The sequence below is a fragment of the Carlito syrichta genome, unplaced genomic scaffold (genome assembly GCF_000164805.1).
Source record: "Carlito syrichta isolate Samal-C Ts95f unplaced genomic scaffold, Tarsius_syrichta-2.0.1 Scaffold304588, whole genome shotgun sequence".
Taxonomy (NCBI): domain Eukaryota; kingdom Metazoa; phylum Chordata; class Mammalia; order Primates; family Tarsiidae; genus Carlito; species Carlito syrichta.
In genome coordinates, this window is record NW_007248684.1 from 26325 (window position 1) to 37712 (window position 11388).

Consider the following 11388-nt stretch of genomic DNA (forward strand, 5'->3'; position numbering starts at 1 on the left):
CTCAGCCTCCCAAAGGCGCGGGATTACAGGCTGAGCCACCGAGCCCGGCTGAGTTTCTTTCTTTCAAGCAACCTGGCTCCACAGCCCAGAAACCTTATCATTCTCAATACCTTGTGTGAAAAAGAGTTTCTGTTATCAAATCGAAGAAATCTGGAACTCTCAAGGGGGTAGGTGGCAGATGTGTAAGGATTCTATCAGCCTGTAAAGTTTAGCCCCAAACTTTATTTTGTTTATTTTCATTTTGTAGACAGGGTCTCACTCTGCCCAGGATGGAGTGCAGTGGCGTGATCATAGTGCGAATTCGAACTCTTGGGCTCAAGTGGTCCTCCCACCTCAGCCTCCTGGGTAGCTGTGACGACAGGTGTGCACCACCACTCCTGGCTAATTTTTATTTTTTATTTTTTGTGGGAGGTTCACTGTGTTGCCCAGGCTGGCTTGTGTGTTGGTTTAGAGAGGGTCTTGTTCTGTTGCCCCAAGCTGGAGTGCAGTGGCACAATCTTAGCTCACTGCAGCCTCAAATTCCTGGCCTCAAGCTTTCCTCCCACTGAGGCCTCCCAAAGCCTTGGGATTATAGGTGTGAGCCACCACACCTGGCAAACTCCAAACTTGGTGGATTTTTTTTTCTTTATTTAGAATTGGGAAGGGTTCATTTCAAGACAAGATGAAACACAAAACAGCACAACACCACAAAAAACCCTGAGTATTAAAGAACTTTTGCCAATAAATAAGCACCTTATTTAAACAACAGCAGGTAAGTGAGTCAGACTTTTGTTTGCACTGGTTACTATTTCCTTGGGGTTGCCGGTTCTATGTGCAGGAGAAGGTAATTTTTTCCGAAAACATCAACGAGAGGGAATTAGATGGAGCCACTTAAGGCAATTGTGTAAACCTGTGATAAATTTAGAAAAGCAGACTGCAGATTGAAGTATTTGACTTTATGGAGTCTGAACAGTGTTTGTATCCAATTGTTGGCCTTAAAGTACCAATTTTATTTGTAGCTACAGGCCACTGGATTCTAACCCCTGCATGTTGGCTGGCCAGTCCAACAGTGAATGCTGGTTTGTGCATTTTTTGGTAGATGAGTAAAGGGTGGGCTTCCAGCATAGCATTGCTATTTGGTAAGATTAAGCCAGTCACACATGTAAGAAAGGCCCCTGAGAGACGGGCATGAAAACAGGTTTCAGAAGTAAATAACTATGCTGTATGAAAATAACTTTAATAAAAAATGGAAGTAGAGCTGACAGCTTTTTGCCCAGCAACACTTTTTTTTTTTAGTTGGATTCTCACTGTCACCCAGGATCCACTGCAGCCTCGACCTGCTGGGCTCAGGCGATCCTTCTGCATCAGCCTTCCAAGTAGCTGGAGCCACAAGTGTGTGCCACCATGCCTGGCTAATTTTTTTTTGTTTGTTTATTGTAGAGATGAGGGCTTGCCAAGTTGCTCAGGCTGGTCTCGAACCTCTGGACTCAGGCAACCCTCTTGCCTCCACCTCCCAATTTGCTGGAATTACAGGATGAGCCACCGTGCCTGGCTTGCCCAGCAATGCTTCTGATTACTGATGCCCATCTTCTGCAGAAGTATCATAGCTCTCACATGCAGTGATTAAGGGTGGGAAGGAAAAAACAGTGATTGGATGAGATATTTTAAAATCTGCAAGGTTGTACTGAGTGTACTTTGATTTTTCAAAACATTTTTTATTGTGAAGTACAATATATGTACAGAAAAATGCACAATGGATGATCACAAAATGAGCATCAAGACACAGAATATGACCAGTACGCCAAAAGCACCCCCATCGACTAAGGTTGCCAGATTTAGCAAATAAAAATACATGCCACTGATATTGCATGGAACCTATTTATGCTAAAGGATTACTAGTTTATCTGAAGTTCAGATTTAACAGAGCATTTTGGCTTTTTTTTTTTTTGAGTCAGTCTCACTCTGTGGCCCAGGCTGGAGTGCAGTGGTATGCTCACGGCTACTGCAGCCTGGACCTGCTGGGCTCAGGCAATCCTTCTGCTTCAGTCTTCCAAGTAGCTAGAACTACAGACTTGTACTACCATGTACAGCTTATTTTTTGATTTATTGTAGAGACGAGAGCTAGCCAAGTTGCCCAGGCTGGTCTCGAACCCCTGAGCTCAGGCAATCCTCTTGCTTGGCCTCTCAAAGTGCTGGGATTACAGGCTTGAGCCACCTCGCCTGGCCATTGCATTTTGGCTTTTATGTGGCAACTCTACTTATGATCCTTTCTGTTCATTACCCCTTTCCACACCCTCCAAATGTAACTACTGTCCTGGTTTCTGTCACTATAATTAGGTTTTGCTTGCATTTGAACTTTTTTTTTTTTTTTGAGGCGAGGTCTCATTGTCACCCAGGCTGGAGTGCAGTGGCATGCTCACCGCAGCCTTGACCTTCTGGGTTCAGGTGAGCCTTCTGCTTCATCTTCCCAAGTAGCTGATTTTTTTAATTTTTTGTAGAGACAAGGTCTCACTATGTTGCCCCTGGTTGCAAAATCCTGGGCTTAAACAGTCCTCCTACCTCGGCTTCTCAAAGTGCTGGGATTACAGGTGTGAGCCAGTACACCCGGCATGCATTTGAACTATTTTTTTTTTTTTTTTTTTTGAGTTGCCCAGGCTGGAGTGCAGTGGCGTGCTCACGGCTCAACCTGCTGGGCTCAGGTGATCCTTCCTCCTCAGCCTTCCAAGTAGCTGGAACTACAGACCGTACATTTCATTACTCTGTAGTGTTGCATTGCATGAATTTGACATCATTTATATATGGTGGGTATTTGGTATTGATAGGTATTTGGCATTTTGGGGGTTTAGATTTGCTGTAACTATTGTTCGTGTCTTTTGGTATGATGCTAGATCACATGTTCAGCTTTAGTAGATGCTGTTAAAGTGATTATACCAATTTAAATTCTCATCAGCATTTTATATTCCTGTTGCTCCACATTCCTTTCTAATGCTTGATATTGTTAGTCTTTTAAATTTTAGATATTTTGGTTGGTGGGTGTAGTGCAACTCTTTGGAGTTTTAATCTGCACTTCCCAGATTCCAAATGAAATTGAGCATGTTTTACACATTTATTGGTCATTTGAATGACCATTTATTGGTCTACTTTTTTGTGTAGTGACTGATTATTTCTTGTCTAATTATCTGCTGGTTTGCCTGCCTGTTTCTTAGTGATTTATGGGAGCTGTTCTTTTTTTTTTTGAATTGGAGTCTCACTCTGTCGCCCAGACTGCCCGCCACTGCAGCCTCGACCTGCTGGGCTCCGGCGATCCTTCCGCCTCAGCCTTCCAAGTAGCTGGAACTACAGGCGCGCGTTACCACGCCCGGCTAATTTTTTTTTTCTTTGATTTATTGTAGAGATGAGGTCTCACCAAGTTGCCTTGGCGGGTCTTGAACCGGGGGCTCAGGCAATCCACTCACCTCAGCTTCCCAAAGGCGCGGGATTACAGGCTGAGCCACTGAGCCCGACAAGGAGCTGTTCTTTATCAATTTTAAATATTCTCTAGTTTGTAGTTGGCCTTTTCATTCTTTTAGTGGTGTTTTTGATGAGTAATTTTTAATTTAGGTTACTGCTTTTTGTTTCCTGTTTTAGAAATAGTTACAGCAAATTCGAAGATAGTTCCAGTATTATGTTTTGCATTTGGAACTACAGTCTAACTAGAGTGTGTGTGTGTGTGTGTGTGTGTGTGTGTGTGTGTGTGTGTGTGTGTGTGTGTGTGTATCTGTATGAAAAGAGGGTACGGGTCAGGTTGTATTTTTTTTCTTTTTTCTTTTTTTGAGTTGGAGTCTCACTCTGTCGCCCAGACTGGAGTGCAGTGGCTGCTCCTGGCCACCGCAGCCTTGACCTGCTGGGCTCCAGCAATCCTTCCGCCTCAGCCTTCCAAGTAGCTGGAACTACAGGCGCACGCTACCATGCCCGGCTAATTTTTTATTTATTGTAGAGATGAGGTCTTGCCAAGTTGCCCAGGTGGGTCGCGAACCTGCGGTCTCAGGCAGTCCACTCACGTCAGCCTCCCAAAGTGTGGGATTACAGGCTGAACCACCGAGCCCGGCTATTTCTGTTTTCAAAAGGTAGATTCAGTTGATTTAATTTAAATAAAGGTTGCAAGTCATCTTAATTAATGCTATTTTATCAAGACTTAAAAATTAAGCTTTTTCCTGACTGACATGATTAGGCTTAAATGTAGGCAGTTACAAAATTATAATGTTGATCTGTATATATGTAAGAGTATTTAAAAAAAAAATTTACCTCTCCACCGTGAAACCTATGCTTGTATTTTGCCACATAAATAATTCTGGTTCAAACTTGAGACAAGCAGACATTGATTTCATTTTCAGCCGGAATGACAAGATTTCTGGCTTTCCTTTCAATACCTATTACACTTATAAGAAACTGAAAGCTGCAGCAAAATGGACATTGCTTTCCTATGAATGGCAGTATACTTACTTTCACATAAATTCAGAACTGGTCATGTAGGTATATGTTTAACTTTATAAGAAATTGCTATTTTACATTCCTACCAGCAATTAATGAAATTCCTGTTATTTCCAATTCTTGGGAGAGATTGTGATTGTCAGTGTTTTGGATTTTAGCCATTTTAATAGGTACATAGTGGTATCTCATGTCGATTGCAATTTTTATTTCTCTAATAGCTATGATGCTGAACATCTTTTCCTGTGCTTATTTGCCATAGATATATCCCCTTTGGTGAAATGTTTGTTTGTGTCTTTTACTCATGTTTAATTGGGTTGTTTCCTGACTGTTGAGTTTTGAACGTTTTTTGTATACATTTTGGATAACAGTTCATTGGTGAATATATGGTCTGCAAATATTATTTTCTTTTCTATTTTTTTCTTTGAGTTGGAGTCTCACTCTGTCACCCAGACCAGAGTGCAATGACATGCTCCTGGCCACCGCAGCCTCGACATGCTGGGCTCAGGCGATTCTTCTGCCTCAACCTTCCAAGTAGCTGAAACTACAGGCGGGTGCTACCACGCTCGGCTAATTTTTTTGATTTATTTTAGAGGTGAGGTCTTGAATCCGTGGGCTCAGGCAATCCACTCACCTCAGCCTCCCAACGTGCTGGGATTACAGGCTGAGCCACCGAGCCTGGCTTGCAAATATTGTTTTCTAGTCTGTGGCTTGAATTTTCATTCTCTTAAGGCTAGAAAATTTGTATATGTTTTTAAATTTTAAAATACAGCATGAATACAAGGTGATATTCCCAATGCAAATTAAGGATTATAGAGTTTTTATTTAACTTCTTTAATTTTATATTTATCTTGTACTTACATTGAAAATCCTGATTCATAAGGATCTTAGCATACTTACTTGCTTTATTCTACCACAAATAAACTAATTTACTAATTTTTACCATATGCTAATTTTTTATTAATAATAATTATATTATTATTAGCAATTTGAGTTTTGAAAATCATTTAAAATTTCTTTGTAGTTCTTTCTGTTGTTAAGGTATATCTCACTATGAATGTACCATCAAATTACTGGGTTTTAAGTTTATTTAAATGATTGCTGGAGTATGGTTATGTCACCATCTCAGTATCCAGTTAGGTTCATTTGTTTTATTGTTCTTTTGATTCTTAAGAAATTTTTGTTTCATTATAATGTAAAACATTTGTGTGGTTTGAAAGTCAAATTTACAAAGTAAAGTATTTTCAGAGAGGTCTAACTTTTATCCCTGTTTCTTCAATCCTCTCCATAATTTTTTGTTCTGCCTCTCCATAATTTTTTTTTTTTTTGAGTCAGAGTCTCACTCTGTCGCCCAGACTGGAGTGCAGTGGCCGCTCCCGGCCACCGCAGCCTCAATCTGCTGGGCTCCGGCGATCCTTCCGCCTCAGCCTTCCAAGTAGCCGGAATTACAGGCATGGCTACCACGCCCGGCTGATTTTTTGATTTATTGTAGAGATGAGGTCTCGCTGCCCAGGCGGGTCTCGAACCCGCGGGCTCAGGCAATCCACTCACCTCAGCCTCCCAAAGGCGCGGGATTACAGGCTGAGCCACTGAGCCCGGCTTGCCTCTCCATAATTTACTTTTGAAACTACTTGCTTAGTTTGGGGTTATCTTCCTTCTTGCTGTTACTCCCGTCTCCCCCCATCTTTTTGGTTTTTAAAACATCACATTCTTAGATATACTCACATGGTCTCCCTTTATTAAATAGTAGCACAAGCTAACATTCTCCTGAACCTTCCATTTTTCATTTTAACAGTGTATCTTGGAGAGCATTTCATAGTAGCATATAGATCTATTGCTCATTTCTTTTTACAGGTACATGGTAGCTGTAAAATACCTACTCCATTGTGTGGACTTAGAGCAGTTTATTCAACCCGTCCTCTTTTGATGTACAGTTGCATTATTTCCAGTCTTTTGCTATTAGGAGTAATGCTGCAATAAATAGCCAAAGTTGTGCTTCAAAAGACACCATTAAAAAAGTAAAAAAGCCCACGATATGGGAAGACGTATTTGTAAAGCATGTATCGCATAAGGGACTTGGATCCAGAATATATAAAGAACTCTCAAAACTCGACAACAAAAAGACAAATAATTTAGTTTAAAAATGAGCAAAGGATCTGAGTAGACATTTCTCCAGAGAAAAACATATGAATAGCCAATAAGCATATTAAAAGATGCCTAACATCATTAGTCATTAGAGAATGCAAACTAAGACCACAATGAACACACCCACTAGGATGGCTATAGCAGAAAAGACAGATAGTAACAAGTGTTAGCAAGGATGTGGAACAACTGGAGCCTTCACACATTGCGAGTAGGAGTGTAAAATGGTGCTGCTGTTGTGCAAAAGAGTCTGGCAGTTCCTCAAATTGTTAAACATAGACTACTGTGTGACACAGCACTCCCAAGTATATACCTAAGAGAAAAGAAAACATATGTTCACACAAATATGGGTACATGAATGTTCATGACAACATTGTTCATGATAGCTAAAAAATGGAAACCCAACTGTCTATCAACTGAGGATAAACAAAATGTAGCATATCCTTATGATGAAATATTATTCAGCCATAAAAATAAATGAAGTACTAATACATGCTACACATGGATGAACTTCAAAAGCATTATCTTAAAAACAATAAGCCAGGTGCAGTGGCTCACGCCTGTAATCCCAGCACTTTGGGAGGTGGAGGCAAGAGGATTGCCTGAGCTCAGGAGTTTGAGACCAGCCTGAGCAACATGGTGAGACCTCATCTCTACAATAAATCCAAAAATTAGCCGGGTTTGGTGGCATGCCTGTGGTTCCAGCTACTTGGAAGACTGAGGTGGAAGGATCACCTGAGCACAGCAGGTCAAGGCTGGGGTGGCAGTGAGCGTGCCACTGCACTCCAGTGTGGGTAAGAGACCACATATTGTGGCCGTACGCATTGGCTCACACCTGTAACCCAACATTTTGGAAGACCAAGGCGAGAGGATTGCCTTGAGCCCAGGGGCTCGGGACCAGCCTGGGCAACTTGGTGAGACCTCATCTCTACAATAGATAAAAAAAATTTAGCCGGGGTGCCTGTTGTTCCAGCTACTTGGAAGGCTGAGGCAGAAGGATTGCCTGAACCCAGCAGGTGGAGTCTGTGGTGGCCGTGAGTATGCCACTGTACTCCAGCCTGGGCCACAGAGTGAGACTCCGACTCAAAAAACAACAAAAACCCACTTTGTATGATCCCACTTAATGTTGAAATGTGCAGAATAGGCAAATGTATAGAGATAGGAAGTAAATTTGAGTTTGCCTAGAATGTGGGGGAAGGAAAAAAATGGGGACTGACTTTTAGTGGGTATGGGGTTTCTTTTGGGGATGATGAAAGTGTCCTAAAGTTAGATTATGTTGATGATTGCGCAACTTGGTAATTATATTAAACTCCATCGAATTGCACATTTTAATTGGGTGAAGTTTCTGACATGTAAATTATATTTCCGTAAAGCTATAAAGTAAATTAATAGCCAAAGAAAGGAGTTGGCAATGGGAGGTTGCTTGGCAGACAAAACAACAGGCATCCACTGTGCCAGATCACAGGATAGTTTTGATTTTGAGAGTTTGTTCCTAGTAACTATTGAAGTATCCTTGAAATTACATTATCTCAGATTGGGTCAGTTTTTGAAGCTGCCATTCATACTTTGGAGATAATATAATATTTCATTGTTATTCCTAGATGCTAATTTGTGGCTCAGAAATCAAAATCTCTGCCTATTTAGGGAACAACACCTAATTTTGGTCACTTTGCATTCCATACGGAACTATATATATAGCTCTGTCACCCAGGATACATTTGACTATAAGCAACAGAATACCTGACTAATAGTGGCTTAAGCTGAATTAGTTATCTCACATCGTGAGAACTCTAGAGGAGTAGCAGTTTTAGATTTAGTGAGTGGCTGATGAATGTCATAAAGACTCGGGCTCTTTTTTATCTCTCAATGCTGCTATCTTCAGAATATTGGCTTTTTTCCCTTAGACTTGTAACCTCGTATGAGGTTGCAAAATGATCGCCTCAATTCCAGTCGTTACGACTAACATAACCATGTTCAAAACAAGTAGGAAGGAGAGGGAAGGGAAACAGTTCTTCTTGTATCAGAAAATAAAAATGTTTCCCAGGAGCCCCTCAATAGGTTCCTTCCTTCCATCCTATTTTCTAAAATTGAATCACAGTCTGTCCTTTGCTATTGTAAGGTTTGCTGAGAGGAGCACGCACTCTACGTTCAGGCAAAGGAGTTTATTAAAGTAAAGTGCCTGAGCTGACACCAAAGTGGCATCAGCCCTGACTTGAAGTGCAAGGTCTCTTATATGCAAATAGTGGGGAAGGGGTGGGGAGGAGCGAGTGGGGATTGTGACTCCCTTACAGCTATAAGGGGTGCTGGGAAATTATCATGATATTTTGCCATCTACTTTGGAGGTGTGAAAAGAAAAAGAAGGTTAATAATGGCATACCAGCCACAGACTCAGTATCTGTGAGTTTGAATACTCTCCTCAGCTTTAGTGTCTCTTTAAATTTTTTTGTTCGCGTTTTCAAATTGCTAGAAATGGGGGTCCTATGGGATTCCCCCACCTCCAGACTAGATTGTCCAAAAACAGCAAAGAGACTCAGAGATCAGTAGAGTGAAACAGCTTTTTAATAATGCTCTTGCAAGAACTGATGTCCCTCAGATGAGCAGTTTCAGCTAGAGTATTTGAGCCCTACAATGCAAGTCCCTCCCCTGTTTCCCCATAGGGTACTTCCCATAGGCTGGGTATTTCCAGAGGTTACATCACTTTCCTGGACATTACCTATATGTTGTATATTAGTTGGGTTACCTGGTTAGTTTATTTGCATGTTCTATTAATCGGTTGGCATAGGTATTAGAAACTTACTTCATTTGCATGTCCTATTTGCCGATTGGCTTACAAGATCTTGTTCTAATTGGTTCCTATTGAGTTTAAATCAAAAAACCCACCTAAAGTAAAAGCCCGCAAGCAGCAGGAAGTGACTCAGCAAAAAGTGGTTACTACAGTTTGTGGCTTACTGCAAAAATAAATCCTCCTTTTTCTTACAAATTATGTAAGTAACAAAGGGAGTATATCATCATTGCAAAAGATTCCTACAATATTGTTTTTTCTAAACAATCTTCTTTACTACAATGCTAAATAAGCCTAATACTCAAGTTAAATCACCATATTCATGGTTTGTCCTTTGAGTTTTAGACTTTTCCACTCAGTTATTAGTTTATCTGTCCCCTTCCCTGACAGTATCCTTATGCCTCTTCCTCTTCTCATCTAGATCCTTGCTTTCCCTCAAAACTAGGCTCCATCAAATCCCTCCTGTTCATTAATGCTTTCCCTGATCATCTCAACAAGATCCATTTCTCTTTGTCTGTGTAATCCCAAGCATTCATGTTGTCCAAACCACTTATTAAGTCTTATATCCTGCTTGTGTTTTGCATTTTTTGTGTGTGTGAGAAAGCAGGATTTATTGAGAGGACAGAGAAGCTCCCACAGTGGGAGGAGACCCGAAGGGGTTGCCCCATGTTTTGCATTCTTTATGAGTAATTGTGGCAATCCTCAGCTGACTGAGAAACTGTTTGCTAGCTATTTGGGTTGTCCTCCATGTTCTCAGTAATTTCCTTACACAAGGAAGGCCCTAAATAGGCAATTGTCCATTGCCCCCCTCTACCTTTAGCAACCATGGTTAAAACCTAGACAGGGATACACACAGCTTGGGGGGGATCATTTCTGGAACTAGCTTCTTGCTATGTCTTTCACTGCTGCTGTGGAACAAAATAACTCTTACGTTAGCAATAGTGAATATGAAGGAGGAAGAAAGTCATTTGCTTTGTGGTTTAAATAGGCTATAAGCCTCTCAGGATGCATGATTTATACAAAGTGGCCAGGGCAGCATGATGTCCCCCACTGCAAATTGTGACTTAAAGCCTCTCTGTGACCTATTGTGGCATGCTGAGGGACATTTCTTAATTCTTATTGGCATGCAATTTGGCTTATTTCTGAAAGCAGCAGATTTTTCTATGCACATTCATCAGTTAGAACTCCATAGGATATCAGCCTCCTGACAATAGGATTCCAGCTATGCTAAAGTACAAATGTAAAGGGATTTCTTGGGCCATTTCCTGTTGGGGGGAGGGGTTAATTCCCTTTCTACAGTTGCAGAAAGGGCAGAGCCAACTTCTTGGGGAAGAAGGATTCCCTAAAGCAAAGGAAAGAGCTCAAAATCCTACATGGCAACTCCACTATGACAAAGTAACCAGTTTGACCAGTTGAAGGCCAAACAGATTATTTGCTTTCCTAACGATGTGTTTGACATCCCAAAGGGAATAGTCAAAAAACCACTAGATTTTGGGGAGAGGCTAGATCAATCACTTGATTTAGATTACCTTTACTACTTCATGTGAATTTGGTAGCTGAAGTATATTGCTCTATCAGATTAAAGCAGAGATGTTTGTTTAATCATTTACAGGATGATTTCCATGTCATTTCTATTAGACTTTAGTCATTTGTTGCTCAGTTGTGTTCATGTTCAGACCTAATACTTTTATAAAAGGCATCTGAGTGGAGCCTCTGCCAGTGACCAAGGAAGTGGGCCTTCTTTTTTCTTTTTTGAAATTTTTATTGAGATAATTGTAAGTTCACATGTGGATTTCACATAAGAAATAACAGAGAGGTCCTGTAGGCCCTTTACTCCACTTCACCTAGTGGTAACATTTTTCTTTCTTTTTTTTTTTGAGTTGGAGTCTCACTCTGTCACCCAGACTGGAGTGCAGTGGCTGCACCGCGGCCTCAACCTGCTGGGCTCCGGCGATCCTTCCGCCTCAGCCTTCCGAGTAGCCGGAATTACAGGCACGCGCTACCACGCCTGGCTAATT

At 41.2% G+C, this 11388-nt stretch overlaps 1 protein-coding gene across 1 annotated transcript in view; it reads left to right on the forward strand.

Annotated features, from left to right (window-relative positions):
- Positions 1-11388, forward strand: part of EFHC2 (EF-hand domain containing 2) — a 192156-nt gene that overhangs the window by 778 nt on the left and 179990 nt on the right. The window lies entirely within an intron of this gene.